Source organism: Armigeres subalbatus, chromosome 2 (assembly GCF_024139115.2).
Source record: "Armigeres subalbatus isolate Guangzhou_Male chromosome 2, GZ_Asu_2, whole genome shotgun sequence".
NCBI lineage: Eukaryota > Metazoa > Arthropoda > Insecta > Diptera > Culicidae > Armigeres > Armigeres subalbatus.
The window spans coordinates 266980812-266997871 of record NC_085140.1 but is presented as its reverse complement, the minus strand read 5'-3'; the positions used below and the strand labels follow the sequence as shown (position 1 = coordinate 266997871).

The 17060-nt window shown below is 42.4% G+C and overlaps 1 protein-coding gene across 6 annotated transcripts in view; it reads right to left on the bottom strand.

Moving 5' to 3' along the window:
* The window catches only part of LOC134212198 (voltage-dependent calcium channel subunit alpha-2/delta-3), a 230429-nt gene that overhangs the window by 206842 nt on the left and 6527 nt on the right, over positions 1-17060 (bottom strand). For 3 of the 6 annotated variants that reach the window (XR_009979214.1, XM_062689839.1, XM_062689842.1), the window contains exon 1: positions 7150-8405. The exons of 1 other annotated variant lie outside the window; for it this stretch is intronic. The gene's annotated coding sequence lies outside the window, so the exon portion shown is untranslated. Of the gene's footprint in view, positions 1-7087; positions 7104-7149; positions 8406-17060 lie in introns of those variants that run through there. 2 more of the 6 variants (XM_062689840.1, XM_062689841.1) reach the window with 2 other exon arrangements.

The window sequence follows — 17060 nt, the reverse complement described above, 5'->3', positions numbered from 1 at the left end:
GGTATATGGGAGCGGTCTACCCTTGGATTCCGCAGAGAGTGAAGCGCTCACACCTAACCATTTCCTCCTTCTTAGGTCGAATATAGTGTGCCAGCCAGTTCGGTCGAAGTGAAGTCAACTCTTCGAGCTAACTGGAACCATGTTACCACGAATTATCTTTGTTACAAAAAGATGGACAGTTAACGTAGAAGACAAGAAATGTAAGTTAGCTTAAAATTAATCATGCAGAAAGAAATTACAATAAATAACTATTTCAGCTTAAAGCCTACTCAAAGCAAATAACGAGTTTACTGGTTAAGAGTCCGAAACGTGACCGTATTCGTAACATCTGATAATAAATAAATAAATAAATAACTGACATAAGTTCAAATAAGCATAACTCATGATATATATAAAAACCGACCTGAAAACTAACGAGATATAGGCTCTCCAAAAAGTTGTCTAACATTTTTATGAGTTTAAATTTAGTTTTTAAATATAGCTTCCTATAAGGCTTTGAAGACTTTTGGAGGCTTCCAAGCCTCTTGAAAGGAGGCTTCCGAGCCTCTTGAAAGGAGGCTTCCGAGCCTCTTGAAAGGAGGCTTCCGAGCCGCTTGAAAAGAGGCTTCCGAGCCTCTTGAAAGGAGGCTTCCGAGCCTTTTGAAAGGAGGCTTCCGAGCCTCTTGAAAGGAGGCTTCCGAGCCTCTTGAAAGGAGGCTTCCGAGCCTCTTGAAAGGAGGCTTCCGAGCCTCTTGAAAGGAGGCTTCCGAGCCTCTTGAAAGGAGGCTTCCAAGCCTCTTGAAAGGAGGCTTCTTAGCCTCTTGAAAGGAGGCTTCCGAGCCTCTTGAAAGGAGGCTTGAGCCTCTTGAAAGGAGGCTTCCAGCCTCTTGAAAGGAGGCTCTGAGCCTCTTGAAAGGAGGCTTCTGAGCCTCTTGAAAGGAGGCTTCCAGGCCTCTTGAAAGGAGGCTTCTGAGCCTCTTGAAAGGAGGCTTCTGAGCCTCTTGAAAGGAGGCTTCTGAGCCTCTTGAAAGGAGGCTTGAGCCTCTTGAAAGGAGGCTTCTGAGCCTCTTGAAAGGAGGCTTCCAGGCCTCTTGAAAGGAGGCTTGAGCCTCTTGAAAGGAGGCTTCCTGAGCCTCTTGAAAGGAGGCCTGAGCCTCTTGAAAGGAGGCTTCCGAGCCTCTTGAAAGGAGGCTCTGAGCCTCTTGAAAGGAGGCCTGAGCCTCTTGAAAGGAGGCCCTGAGCCTCTTGAAAGGAGGCTCTGAGCCTCTTGAAAGGAGGCTTCCTGAGCCTCTTGAAAGGAGGCTTGAGCCTCTTGAAAGGAGGCTTCTGAGCCTCTTGAAAGGAGGCTCTGAGCCTCTTGAAAGGAGGCTTCTGAGCCTCTTGAAAGGAGGCTCTGAGCCTCTTGAAAGGAGGCTTCTGAGCCTCTTGAAAGGAGGCTTCTGAGGCCTCTTGAAAGGAGGCTTGAGCCTCTTGAAAGGGAGGCTCTGAGCCTCTTGAAAGGAGGCTTCTGAGGCCTCTTGAAAGGAGGCCTGGAGCCTCTTGAAAGGAGGCTCTGAGCTCTTGAAAGGAGGCTTCCTGAGCCTCTTGAAAGGAGGCCTGAGCCTCTGAAAGGAGGCTTTGAGGCCTCTTGAAAGGAGGCTTCCTGAGGCCTCTTGAAAGGAGGCTTTGAGCCTCTTGAAAGGAGGCTTCTGAGCCTCTTGAAAGGAGGCTTGAGCCTCTTGAAAGGAGGCTTGAGCCTCTTGAAAGGAGGCTTCTGAGCCTCTTGAAAGGAGGCTTCTGAGCCTCTTGAAGGAGGCTTCCGAGCCTCTTGAAAGGAGGCTTCTGAGCCTCTTGGAAAGGAGGCTTCTGAGCCTCTTGAAAGGAGGCTTCTGAGCCTCTTGAAAGGAGGCTTCCAGCCTCTTGAAAGGAGGCTTCTGAGCCTCTTGAAAGGAGGCTCTGAGCCTCTTGAAAGGAGGCTTCTGAGCCTCTTGAAAGGAGGCTTCGAGCCTCTTGAAAGGAGGCTTCCTGAGCTCTTGAAGGAGGCTTCCTGAGCCTCTTGAAAGGAGGCTTCTGAGCCTCTTGAAGGAGGCTTCTGAGCCTCTTGAAAGGGAGGCTTCTGAGCCTCTTGAAAGGAGGCCTGAGCCTCTTGAAAGGAGGCTTCTGAGCCTCTTGAAAGGAGGCCTGGGCCTCTTGAAAGGAGGCTCTGAGCCTCTTGAAAGGAGGCTTCTGAGCCTCTTGAAAGGAGGCTCTGAGCCTCTTGAAAGGAGGCTTCTGAGTCTTGAAAGGAGGCTTGAGCCTCTTGAAAGGAGGCTCTGAGCCTCTTGAAAGGAGGCTTCCTGAGCCTCTTGAAAGGAGGCTTGAGCCTCTTGAAAGGAGGCTTCCAGGCCTCTTGAAAGGAGGCTTCTGGAGCTCTTGAAAGGAGGCTTCCTGAGCCTCTTGAAAGGAGGCTTCGAGCCTCTTGAAAGGAGGCTTCTGAGCCTCTTGAAAGGAGGCTTCCTGAGCCTCTTGAAAGGAGGCTTCCTGAGCCTCTTGAAAGGAGGCCTGAGCCTCTTGAAAGGAGGCTTGAGCCTCTTGAAAGGAGGCTTGAGCCTCTTGAAAGGAGGCTCTGAGCCTCTTGAAAGGAGGCTTCCTGAGCCTCTTGAAAGGAGGCTTCTGAGCCTCTTGAAAGGAGGCTTCCGAGGCCTCTTGAAAGGAGGCTCTGAGCCTCTTGAAAGGAGGCTTCTGGAGCCTCTTGAAAGGAGGCTTCCTGAGCTCTTGAAAGGAGGCTTCTGAGCCTCTTGAAAGGAGGCCTGAGCCTCTTGAAAGGAGGCTTGAGCCTCTTGAAAGGAGGCTTCTGAGCCTCTTGAAAGGAGGCTTGAGCCTCTTGAAAGGAGGCTCTGAGCCTTTGAAAGGAGGCTTCTGAGCCTCTTGAAAGGAGGCTCTGAGCCTCTTGAAAGGAGGCTTGAGCCTCTTGAAAGGAGGCTCTGAGCTCTTGAAAGGAGGCTTCTGAGCCTCTTGAAAGGAGGCTTCTGAGCCTCTTGAAAGGAGGCTCTGAGCTCTTGAAAGGAGGCTTCCGAGTCTCTTGAAAGGAGGCTTCCTGAGCCTCTTGAAAGGAGGCTTCGAGCCTCTTGAAGGAGGCTTCCTGAGCCTCTTGAAAGGAGGCTTGAGCCTCTTGAAAGGAGGCACTGAGCCTCTTGAAAGGAGGCTTCTGAGCCTCTTGAAAGGAGGCTTCTGAGCTCTTGAAAGGAGGCTTCTGAGCCTTCTGAAAGGAGGCTTCTGAGCCTCTTGAAAGGAGGCTTCCGAGCCTCTTGAAAGGAGGCTTCCTGAGCCTCTTGAAAGGAGGCTTCTGAGCCTCTTGAAAGGAGGCTCTGAGCCTCTTGAAAGGAGGCTTCCGAGGCCTCTTGAAAGGAGGCTTGAGCCTCTGAAAGGAGGCCTGAGCCTCTTGAAAGGAGGCTTCTGAGCCTCTTGAAAGGAGGCTTCTGAGCCTCTTGAAAGGAGGCTTCTGAGCCTCTTGAAAGGAGGCCTGAGCCTCTTGAAAGGAGGCTCTGAGCCTCTTGAAAGGAGGCTTCTGAGCCTCTTGAAAGGAGGCTTCCTGAGCCTCTTGAAAGGAGGCTTCTGAGCCTCTTGAAAGGAGGCTTCCGAGCCTCTTGAAAGGAGGCTCTGAGAGCCTCTTGAAAGGAGGCTTCCTGAGGCCTCTTGAAAGGAGGCTCTGAGCCTCTTGAAAGGAGGCTCTGAGCCTCTTGAAAGGAGGCTTCTGAGCCTCTTGAAAGGAGGCTTCTGAGCCTCTTGAAAGGAGGCTCTGAGCCTCTTGAAAGGAGGCTTCTGAGCCTCTTGAAAGGAGGCTTCTGAGCCTCTTGAAAGGAGGCTTCTGAGCCTCTTGAAAGGAGGCTTCCTGAGCCTCTTGAAAGGAGGCTTCCGAGCCTCTTGAAAGGAGGCTTCTGAGCCTCTTGAAAGGAGGCTTCTGAGCCTCTTGAAGGAGGCTTCTGAGCCTCTTGAAAGGAGGCTTCTGAGCCTCTTGAAAGGAGGCTCTGAGCCTCTTGAAAGGAGGCTCTGAGGCCTCTTGAAAGGAGGCTTCCGAGCCTTCTTGAAAGGAGGCTTCCGAGCCTTCTTGAAAGGAGGCTTCCGAGCCTTCTTGAAAGGAGGCTTCTGAGCCTCTTGAAAGGAGGCTTCCGAGCCTCTTGAAAGGAGACTTCCGAGCGTCTTGAAAGAAGGCTTCCGAGTCTCTTGAAAGGAGGCTTCCGATCCTCTCGAAAGGAGGTTTCCGAGCCTCTTGAAAAGAGGCTTCGGATCCTCTTGAAAGGAGGCTTCTGAGCCTCTTGAAAGGGAGGCTTCCTGAGCCTCTTGAAAGGAGGCCTGAGCCTCTTGAAAGGAGGCTTCCGAGCCTCTTGAAAGGAGGCTTCCGAGCCTCTTGAAAGGAGGCTTCCGAGCCTCTTGAAAGGAGGCTTCCGAGCCTCTTGAAAGGAGGCTTCCGAGCCTCTTGAAAGGAGGCTTCCGAGCCTCTTGCAAGGACGCTTCCGAGCCTCTTGAAAGGAGGCTTCCGAGCCTCTTGAAAGGAGGCTTAAGGAAAAAAAACCCAGATTAATCAACCTAGCGATGATGATGCCTTTCTCGTGCGGTAAAAAAATAGTATTTTGGGCATTACTTCTAAGCCCATCGTTCGATCGGGCCAATTTTCAATAGGAAATAATGAGACAAGATTCTGCGTCTAATGCAACCTGTTGCGAGGAAATCGGTTCAGGGTAAGTGCCTTAAAAGTGAGCTAGATTTTTTTAAGCGCTTTTTTCTGAGAAAAAGTTTTTTGGCCATAACTACCAAGCCCATTGTTCGATCCGTCCAATTTTCAATAGGAAACAATGGGGCAGTATACTGTGCCGAATGCATCCTGTTGTGAGGGAATCCGTTTAGGGTAAGTGCATTAAAAATGAGCTAGACTTTTTTACGCGTTTTTTTATGAGGAAAAGTATTTTGGCCATAACTTCTAAGCCCATAGTCCGAATCGGCCAATTTTCAATAGGAAACAATGGGACAGTATACTGCGTCGATTGCAACCTGTTGCGAGTAAATTGGTTGAGGGTAAGTGCAAAAAAAATGAGCTAAACTTTTTGCTCTTTTGGTGCGCACATACGCACACACACACAGACATCACCTCAATTCGTCGAGCTGAGTCGATTGGTATATAACACTATGGGTCTCCGAGCCTTCTATAAAAAGTTTGTTTTTGGAGTGAACATATAGCCTTTACGTATACTTAGTATACGAGAAAGGCAAAAATACTCAATTATCATAAGTTTATCAATAAGTTTTTACATGAACTAAAATACATTCGCCATTACGTACTTTTGGCCGAGGTACCCCCTACGGACAGGTACCACAGGTTGAGAACCGCTGATGTAGTTGATTGCTTTTCGAAGCTGAAAGTAACGAAAAAAAAGGTTTTTGGCGACTGTAGATCTCAAGTTCTGAACTGAAAGCCAGTTTGGATAACCCAGAATATCACAAAACTAACTCCTTCAGAAATTTGGAGGAATTTCTTCTCCAATGATCCTAGGAATTGCTCATCCCATCCCAGATATTCTGGACATATCCACTATAGAGATATCTAGAAAATATCTCCCTCTTGAATTATGAAGAAATTTTCTCCACGAACTCTGGAAAATATGTTCTCTGAGGAGTTCCTTCCATCAGTTTTCAAAAATTCACTTTGCAGTAAATCCTTATCGATGAATTTGAAAGATTTTCTCAGTTTTTGAAGGATTGTAAGGAATGAATGAGATGTTTCCCAAAATTTCTAGATGATAAATTCCGTAGAATTCCAATTTTCTAAGCCTATTCACCAGTGTTGCATTCTTTTGTCATAAGACTAACTCGATGGTGCTCACATGCACAGTAAAGCCCAAAAACTTAATGCTGTCTTGTTTTTGTAGCCGTAATTAAAAATATCGGAACAATAAGGATTCATTGAGTCTTTACTGTGTACAATGAAATCGTAAAGTCAATTCGGGACAATTTTTTTTTCTTTAGGTTTTTTATTTAAGGGGAAATTTCTCATGGTATTCGCGCAGGATTTCTTGGAAAAAAATTAGGAGTACCTGCAGAAAATCCTAGAAAATTTATTGAAGTAATTCTTGAATAAATTCCTGAAGAGAATCTACAGAATTCGGGTAGAACAATAGCATTAGGCATTAGCATTGAGCAATTCGCACAAATTCGTAGGTGGTACAAGTCAAGACTATTGTATGAGAGTAGCATCACTTTCATCCGTTACCACAGATATTAATTTGGAACTAATCACTATCTCTTAAATGGAATTAATGCGCTCCCCAATAGTTGAGATCTGTCCTGGCCACGACCTTGCAAATGCTGAGGAAGGGAAGGATGGTTAGTTGGACACCTACTTAAGAAAGATGCAGAGAACTCTACGACCTCTCATAGGTGCCACGGGAGGTTTTGGGATTGTGTGGAAGGTTATAACAGTAGGAATCGTTTCGGTTGAACATGAAACACAGAAAGAGCTAAGATAGAAATACAAAGTAGGAAAGGGACGAGCCTAGAATTGAACCCACGACCTCCTGCTTATTAGGCAGAAGCGGTAGCCACTAGACCACCGAGCTCGTCTTCTACAGAATTCAGGTAGAACATTTTCACGAATACAAAAATGGTAAACCGATTGGCGAGATGGACCATGATTGGTCCCAGCCGTCTGTCAACAGACATCACAAAGAAAAAAAAATGGTGAACCGTTGAATTGGCGAATCCTCAGTGGGGGATGTAATGCCGACAAAGAAGAATAATATGATTACCAATGGAACCTATTAATTTACCTATACGCTTTTATAACTGCGTATAATTTGTCTATCAATATATTTAAATTCTTGAATTCATTAATTAACTGCAAATAATTTCTATAGATATCAAGCTGTAATGTTCCAGTTGTGGAATGCAATGTTGGTAAAGATAGGAAGAAAATGCAATTTATTGTTATACATAAATATTTTAACATCTTTTTGTAAAAAAAAACTATACGAGAAAGACAAAAAGTATTTATTTGTGCTTTGGACAGACTTGTCCTAAGAATTTAAAAGTATCCCATAATGATCCTGAAAACATCGTTCATTCCAATTTACTCCGTTCCAAGCTTCAGAATGCGTACGAGAACTGCTGCAACGGTTCTTGTTTTCTCGCCCCGAGAAGCGTCAATGCTGGTACAGCTACCTCTGGTTACGAGTTGGGTTGATGGGTGGAGTAGTGGCTCCACGAGTAGGGGTGGGAGTCCTTTCTGAGCACCACTACAGACGCTGTCGGAAGCGCAACGAAACACATACAGTGCCAAAAATGGTGGGAGACGCGCGCGTGTCCTACCGAAAATTTTACACCAAAAATCGCACATACAACCCAACTCTCACGGTTCACTCACAAGCAGTGGAGGGTGAAACTTTTACTACCCCCATAGAAGGAAATTTAATTACCAAATGGTACTTGTTTTATCCTTTATCACCAGCTAAGACGAACAATTTGGTCGATATCCTTGTAATTCCTGTTTTTTACTTTCCCACTCCGTTCTCGAATGGCGTTATTCACGTTCTTCTTTTTACATTTTCATGTGCAATACTATTCTACTTCCTGGGTGTCAATCCTCAGCACAACTCCCGTGAGTCAAATTTTCACTACCATTAGATTTGGACCAAAAAATTCACTAACCCAAGGACGGACATACAATTCGCACAATCTTTCGATTTTTCGAATAGAACTTTTTCCAACATGCCAATTAGAACTTCCAATTTTACACCAAACCAAACATTCGAAGCGAAGAAAATTCCTTCTACCAACAATTGATTCACTAATCGCCAGACAAAACGAAGAGAAAAAAAAAACTTGGCAAGCGTGCCACCAGGTAATAAATTTTCAATTCACAAACGCACTCTTAGGATCAGGTCATACGGCTTCAAGGCCAATATTGCATTTTCTCGTTCGACCAAGCCGTTCTTGTTTCGAGAATTCTACAGATAATTTTCACCGTACCATCCGTCAGGTTTTTCCTTTTCTCATCGAACACCTCTCAAAAATTTCCCCACGACTAAACACGGGTGGCCAAAAATTTTCACGTTCCGCCTAAAAGAACAGACCCAGACTCAATTTGTCTTTTCACTCGCCATCTATCCGGGTTTCCTGGAGGAAAAAAGATCACTGCACCAACAATTAATTAAGCAATCACTTTCTAGTTCTGCGGCACACTATTTCGACACTGAATTTTAGTTTCGCAGCACGGTGCAAGGAGGAAAATCGACTGCGGAATCCTATTATTTAATCTTCCCGAAAAAAAAACGTTCCGCGCCTCGACGACGAATTCGTGTATCCGTAGTAGACCACGATCCGCACAGTAGTACTCCAGGCAGACTCTGGGCTACCACAGCCTCAGAGAAGAAACGATTTCGCCTTTTTTCCGCGCGCGCTCACGACACAATGCACCTCTCCCGAGCTGAATCCGCAATCGAATGGCGACGGCGACCGTGCCGTAATACGAGAATATTGGAAATACTACAATACACGGGAAGTCGCCTATCACCCCCTCCCCCAACTTATTTGAACATAGCATGTGCCGTTTGAGAGAACTGAGCGCAATGTGTAGCATGCAGCAACGACAGGAGCAGCACGCAACCGTAATATGGTAGCATAAGGATACAGCTGTCAGCCCACCACCCAATCGCCCCCCACACAGTGAGAGGAAGTAAGGAAAAATCCTGCTTTCAGGTGGAGCGCGGGAGTTGGCAGTAGGAGAGCCAGGCAACAGTACGCAGGCGCCTGCAGGGCCCTTCCCGAGAATGGGAAATTTTGGTTTGTTCGAAAAAAATTTGACAGTTTATTTGGAAGTGTCACTTGTTTGGGTCTCGATAACTGGGGGGTCTAACCGAAAGGATATTTCGTATACGATATAGGGGAACTGGGGGTAGGACGCCCACGTTAAGGAAAATGCCATTTTTATCAATGAAAACCACCATTTCAGCCAGTTTTCATCAGCGCATACTGAAGAACAGCATATCTGCGACTGACTACCGATAACAGATATCTAATTGTCCTTTTATTTCACAGAAATTTGATTTTTAAAAAGCACCCGAAAAAAAATGATTTTGAAACCATGCGGGGTGAGATGCGCCAGTGGATGGGTTAAAACGCGCATGTGTTTATCGTACTGATTTTCATTTTAATTGCCTACATTAAGGCAATTAACCGAATGTTTCAGCTGTTTCGGTCATACGAAATGAGCATGGGCGTAATGCCCCACACCGACCTCAGAAGTTTGAAGGCCCATAAAATCGTTTTAAAACCATTTTTGACGACGATTTCGTGTGGAACATAAAAAACACGAGTAAGCAGCATGGCTCATGGCTCAATTATTAATTTATCAATGTATAGCAGCGACAGAAAGACTAAATTCCACCGAGCTAGAATTGCATCAAAACACGCAAAAATCGTTTTTTCGAGTTTTTCATGTATAACTAGAGAAAAATCATGAAATATATGTATCCAATGGCAATATTTTTCATTGCTTTATCGTATAGACTATTGAAAATAATCAAAATGGGGATATTTAACCTTATTCAGGGGTGGCGCGTTTTAACCCCTATGGGCGTGCTACCCCCACTTCCCCTATGGGGGAGAAAAGGGTAAATGGGATTCAAAGTTTCACATTTTTTCAATCAACAAACCAATGATTTAAAACCCATTTTTCAAACTAATTTAGTTGTAGTAACTTACATATAACTGGATTTGGTCGCATATCAGTCACAAAGCTCGACTAGTTTTAAGATGTAAAACAAAAATCTAAACTCTTTTTAGTTTTAGTTTTTGATTTTTAAAATACACCCAGATGTTTTTATTTTAACGGATTCGGAAGATCATGCGCTTGTAATGCGCTTTGCTCCGGTCGAGACAAGTGCGATCTTTCATAATTTGCAGTAAAAGGTGTACTGGATCAAATTGCATCCCGCTGAAAGTCTCGTAAATAAAGACAAAAAAAATAGCGTCCAACTACTCGCACAAAATAGTTAGCGGGTTATAATTGGCGCCCAACAATACGAAGCTTTTTTTCATTTGGTGTAATTGAGTATTGTAATTTGTAGCATTAACTTTTAGAATACGAGTCGAGAGTAATTAATTATTATTATAGGGTAAAAAGATGTATCGCGGAGATAGAAGAGGAAAAAAACAAAGGAGGAACTTAGCCTAAAAATTGAGAAAATTGTGCAGTACCACCAGCTCGGTCCGTCTTTGTCGATCATAATCTACCAAAGAACAAATCCATGTCCGAAGGTTTCGGTAACAGATTTTGCCAGATGCTCCTAATGTAAATCCTAAAGCAAACCTGGAAGGGTGCAACCCAAAAGCTGTCGAAGATTGGCCCAAGGTACACGAAACCGTGCTGATACCACGACCAGACTGGGAAGACATGAAACGAATGCTGGTATAAATAACGAGAAACATGACTGACGGTATGGACGTAGGAGGAAGAGGTCATCATACTGGTCATTCTTAACTCACAAAAAACTCAGTTGTTATTCTGCTTTCGTCAATCGTGGACGTCTAGCAGCAGATTGTTTTCGGACTACGGCAACCGTTGTAGGTACCGATCAGCTTAGATTTTTTTGCTTTGTCTGCTTGTCGCGGTAGATAATAGAGTGCGAAATGATAGAGAATACGGTTCAATTTCGTTTCCCTGTTTCTGCTCCCCGGCCGAGCTGGGTTGAGATCGCCGGGTTTGTGCGGCAATTAGATGTGGATGTATCGTCTATGGAAACTGTTAACAAAACAGCAATGGACAGATCACTGTTTGTTAAATTTGTTACACTGGATGCAATGCAGGATGCATTGAAGAAGAATGTGGAACCAAAAAAGTTTCATTATTCTAGTGGAAAGACAGTTGAAGTAAATATGGTGATTGCAGGCAGTAATGTCCACTACATCCGTGTATTTGACTTACCACCTGAATTACCGGATAGTGAGTTATTGTCGCGTCTGGTGGAATACGGAAAAGCAGAGCGCGTGATCCGGGAAAGATTTCCTCCCAACTTAGGATTGGATCATATGTTTACTGGTGTGCGAGGGGTATGTCTGGATGTTCAGAAGGAAGTTCCACCGTCGCTTGAAGTACTAAATTGGACCGGCAGAATATTTTAGCAAGAGCTTCGAAATAAATGCTTCGTGTGTCGAGAAGAAGGCCATCGGAAGGACTTGTGTCCACAATGGAAGAAAAGGAGTCGGGAAAATCAGGATCATGGCAAGAAAGTAGGGAAAAGCAGAGATGGACAAAACCGAACATACTCCGGAGTGGTGATCGGATTCGAACGGACAGCACCGGAACAATCGTCAGTAGAAATAATGGAAAATGAGGTAATCGAAGAGGATGCAGTTGAGTTAGACACTGAGTCGACGGCAACAAAACAAGCGGAAACTGTGTCCATCCCGGATTCTATGATTGAACGCGAGAAGATGGCGGAAACAATGAATTTCAAAAATAAAACTGATCGGATCTGGTTTGTGAAGAAAGGAGTAATGGGCTACACAGACTGTGTAAGCGCATTGAGGAAGGAGGAGGAGAAAAAACAATCACGATTGGCGAATCAGCGACTAGATCTAACTACGGCAGGTTCCATAGACCGGTCGCCACCGAAGAAAACCTCTCGCAGGAATGCTTCTCACAGCACATCAGAAACAACTTAAGAATAAAATTGAATTGTTTATGAGCTTTTGGCTCCGTAGAGTTTTATTGTAAACATCTGAGCCTGTAAAATAAACGAAATGAGTAAAAAAAACTCACAAAAAACTCCGCATTATATTCATGAGTTCACACATGGATTTTTGCAATGGGGGTAGCGAAATGGATTCCATATTTTCGACACATATATTCCATGCGCCCACATGAATTGCATGAGTGTTCACACATACTATCCATGTGGGTCATAGTATCCATGTGTGAATTTGTATGCAATTAAGTATGTTCTGACACATGATATGCATATTTCAAAATACATGGATTTTTGTCATAAAGTATGTGTTGATTTTCCTGAGTGCTGGCCGACCAGGCATCCAGATAATGTGAGCTTTCGACCAAGTTGGGCAGAACCTAGGCCAACACACTATGCAGACGTCTTCGGACTCGTACGAGCTCACGAACTCCGATTCAGAAGAAGAGTATTCAAGGCATTTACGGTCAAACTGTAACATTACTACATTCGTTACTGTTTCCATTTGGGAACGAGGATTGTACCACTACTAAAACATATGCTGTAGGCTGAAAAATATGTACTGGAAACGGTCCGATTTTGAATGGTAATTATACTTAACCGCCCATTACCTAAATAATAGATTTGATGAAAACAATATATCATGTTGTTGAAACCACAAATGAAGAGGTGTACTTATTGTTTCCACATATAACAATCTGAATTGCAATGGTAACGTTATTTATCATCACAAACAATTTGAGGATTCTGATGGCTTGTCCGCAAACGTGACTTTTAAGTGGTCTTGTTGTGTAGGGGTTATCACGCCTATCTAGAGAGTAGGAGGTTGAGAGTTCGAGTCCCTCCAAGACATATGGATTCTTTTTAGAAAATTTCATATCAATTTGTCCAATCCAAAACATGTGCTGTGCATAGAGTTTTTATTCGCATATAGTTGATAATTATGCGGGATTGTAGTAACCAATACATTAATTATCATCCAACATTTTTATTTCAAGAAGCACATTTTATAGATGCTTATCCTATGCATACAATTAATCAACTAAATTCATTGTTTTAAGCTTAATTTCTTCATACTTAATCTATACTATTCTTATTCATACTGTTCTAATAAATCAGGATTTTTTGCCTTTCTCGTACAACAAAGTTGTACCGAAAGGCTATATGATTGCTTCATAAAAGAACTTTTGATAGAAGGCCCGGAGACCCATAGTGTTATATACCGATCAACTCAGCTCGACGAACTGAGGTGATGTCTGTATGTGTTTTTTTTTTTCAAGGGTTAAAGGCCATCAAAAATCTGCGCGACAGACACCTCGAGCATCCACACTAAGCTCGAAGGCGAACAGGGATGGGCTCCTCCCGACCTGCTAAAAATGTGCCTCCCGGATAAACCGGGTCCCTTATCCTCCTTGCCTCGATCCCCCCAGGACCACGGGATGCTGCGACTATTTCGGGTTACTTGTCTGTATGTGTGTATGTATGTGTGTGTGTATGTGTGTATGTGTACAAATTTTGTAGACACACTTTTTGGAACTTAGCATTATCCGATTTACTCGCAACATGTTGCATTCGACGGGGAATACGGTCCCATTGTTTGCTATTGAAATCGATCGGACATTGCATTTCGGAATTATTGAAAAATCATTGTTTTTTTCCCAAGGGCCCCCCCTTGGAAAAAAAAATTCAAAACCAAAAATTTTTTTCCGGAAATGGTGGCGATGCATTTTAACTAATGCAAAACCATGCAAAATGATCGAAAAAATGTGATCTATTCTCCTAAAAAACTTTTTTGACCTTTCTAATGTTATTCTTTCAATATATTTTATAATGCACGAGAAAGGCATCATCACTGCTAGGTGGATTAATCTGGGTTTTTTATCCTTATTTTCATTGTCAAAAAATCACAAAAGTTGATTGTTTTCCACTAAATAGACTGCAAGCCATCGTAATGCTTTTATTTAAGATTCACGTAAGTGATTTAGGTCCCCAATTGCACGACGTTTTTTTTTTGCGAAAAAGACGCGATTACTTAGGATGTCCATTAGAGTAAATCAAATTTTGACTTTTTCGCTCCTCAATGCTTAAACGATGACATTTGCTGTTTTATAAATCCTCTAAATTTTTAGCTAATTTGAATGTAAAGACTGAGCACGAGTAGTTTGAAGTTTGTATGGAAATTACTATAGAAATCGTCACTTGAGCAAAAGTCTGATTCGTGTTGCGACCCATTAAATATTCAAATGTAATCGGCCCAATGACATCATAGAATACTTGCTTAGTTATAGGACAGTTGTTATTGCGAAGTGAGCTGACCTTTGTAAGCAAAGTTATAAAGAAAACGAAAATGCTCATTATCGATATTGATGTTATTCTTTTACGTGTGAAACTGAATTTACCACGATTCAGTATTACCCTAATAACTTTTCTTACAAGCATAGAATCGTTTCGCAACAAAGACGATCAGTTTCATTGCAACATTTCCTATGTTGCCAACAAAGTCATATATTTTTAGAGCTTAATAAGCAACGTTGCGAAACGGTTTTCCACAAAAGTGACTGTTTCCTTAGTAATTTTTATACAAACTTAAAACTGCGTGTGCTCAGTCCAGTTACATTCAAATCAGCTAAAAATTTTGAAGGATTAAGAAAACAGCAAATGTCATCGTTTAAGCATAGAGGAGCGAAAAAGTCAAAATTTGAATCACTCTAGTGTCCATATCACCCCCAGCCCCCCTACACTCACATAGGGTGATCTTGTTCTTGTTCTGATTATCATTTGCCCTCCTTAGCCGTGCGGTAAGACGCGCACGGCTACAAAACAAGACCATGCTGAGGGTGGCTGGGTTCGATTCCCGGTGCCGGTCTACGCAATTTTCGGATTGGGAATTGTTTCGACTTCCCTGGGCATAAAAGTATCGTCGTGTTAGCCTCATGTTATACGAATGCAAAAATGGTAATTTGGCTTAGGCACATCGCAGTTAATAACTGTGGAAATGCTTAATGAACACTAAGCTGTGAGGCGGCTCTGTCCCAGTGTAGGGATGTAATGTCAATAAGAAGAAGAAAAAGATCATTTGCTTGAAGCTTATCTCAAAGGCATCCGACGAGTTGGTGGTGCTGCTGCGTCATGGTTCCTTTATTCTGTCTGTATCGCTCTATCACACTAGCATCAAACCCCTTTTTCACAAGTCGGAACAAACTGCACTCTCACATTAAAAAACACTTTCATATCCGGTGTCGTTTAATATTGGACTGTTTAAATTCTGAAGCATAAATTTTCCAAAGATAAAATTACGGGAGCAAAAACTGTTGCGTGCAATCACCAACGCAGCATACTTCCCAGCAAGAATAAGTTGCTGGAATTGTCAGGAAGAGGACAGGAGGCTATGTCCAAGATCACGAAACATCTTCTGATATTGGTGTGGAAATATGGGGAGGACGATAAGGTCCTGTAAACGGTTCGCGAGACCAATAGTGTCACAAAAGAGGGTGACTCAGGGAAACCTGGGAAGGGTTGCAAGTCAGGGGCATATGGCATCCCTAAATTAAGTACAGTTCCCTAACAAACGTTTGATCCTCTTCGTCAAATCTACCATATAAAAATTAAAATCGATAGATGTCCCCACATTAAAGTTAATATTTTCGACCATGTAGCAATGGAGTTGATTGAGAAATTCGGGTTGAAGTTGCAACCAGCGACCATATGGGTAGCCACGACGGACGGTGTGTCGGGGTTTGGCGAACATGCCGTTAATGTACAAGGCTGACACGAAGGTAATACCTACAGTTGTAGTTCCGGAAATTTCACGGTCACGGCAAATAATTTTGGGTGCAGATTTCTGGGATGCATTTGGCAACCGAGAGTGTTCATATATCTCGATGACATAGTCATAGCCACCGAAACGCTAAAAGAGCACTTGCGTCTTTTGAAAATAGTGGGTGAGAGACTTCGATATAGGCTGGCTTGACGATTTCCCTATAAAAGTACTGGTTTTGTCGGAAACAGGTGAAGTACCTAGGCTACTTGATATGTAAATGAACACGGAGTAGCAATATACACTAGCAGGATCCAACCGGTGTTGGAAGCGAACTAAAATCGATTTCAACATAGGCATTTTTTTCTAATTATCTAATACATGATTTACATTCTAATTATCAATACATGCATTTTGATTTCTCTATGGAAAATTCTTATTTCATAATTGCAACTTTTGCTTTTGCAAGTGCTAATTTATTATTGTTGTGTGTATTATTGTTCTTTATTGGCAATTCCCTATTTTATTATGGAAAATTTCTATTTTTTTTTTCTCTATCGAAGAGATGTTTATTCCAGAGCTAGCTCATCTCTCAAAATTTCTAATTCTTCATTGAAATTTTATTTTGATATCGATTCGTGGAAGCCAATGATGCCATACTAAAAATATTTTCTCGGTCACTCTGATGGTTCCTTGGAATAATTTTCCAAGGAACTTCTATTGCACATCTCGAATGCGCAAAAAAAGATTTAAACTTCATTTGCATGCACTTATAATCGAAATCTTCCCAAGGATATCTGAGTTTTCAGGGTCAGTCAAATTTGAGCTCCCATATTTTTTTTGTAAAGCCAATACACATTAACAATTTTACTGAAGAAAATGGTGGCCTAGCTCTCTTTTGTGATTTTATAGACAATCTAAAACGCTGGGCATATATGATCCATCATTCCTGAAAGGGTTGAGATTTGTTTTGGAATTCAATTTAAATCGTTATTATAACACTATTTTTTAACCTAGATTGTTTTAGGGATTGGAGTGTTTTTTTATGGAACACTGCCACTTTTTTCATATCGCAGGAATCTCTTTAGTTCTAAGACCCTTTTATAAATTTAAAAAGCATTTTATTCAGAATTTCATGTTGATTTTTTAAATGCAAGCTTCTCTATGTCATAACCTTTTCATGCGCACTACTAGAATTTTGTGCATTTAGAACATTTAGGTGCATTATTAATTTTTTCGATCAATTATCCTAATTATTCAATATCATAAAAACTAGGCTTCTTAAGCCTAAATTATTGCCTACATTTATTGCTTGGATTAATTTTAAATTCCAAGATCTTCTTAATGTTCAAGAATAATTATTTTGGAGTTGCAAGGGAAACCCTTCGGAATATTGATAAGAAATTCTTCGGAGTCTCCCCGGAAAATCTTTAGAATTTCAACTTTTTTTTCCGAAATTCTGTGGTAGAGTTCCGAAAAATGTTCGGTAGAAATTTTGAAGAACTAGAAGAATCTGTAGAAGGATCCCAAATGCATATTTACTAGTATGAATTTCCAGTATAAATTAGAAAAAAATCCAGCTCACTTTTTTACAGAATCTCTAAAGATATTTTTCTATATCCTGGGCA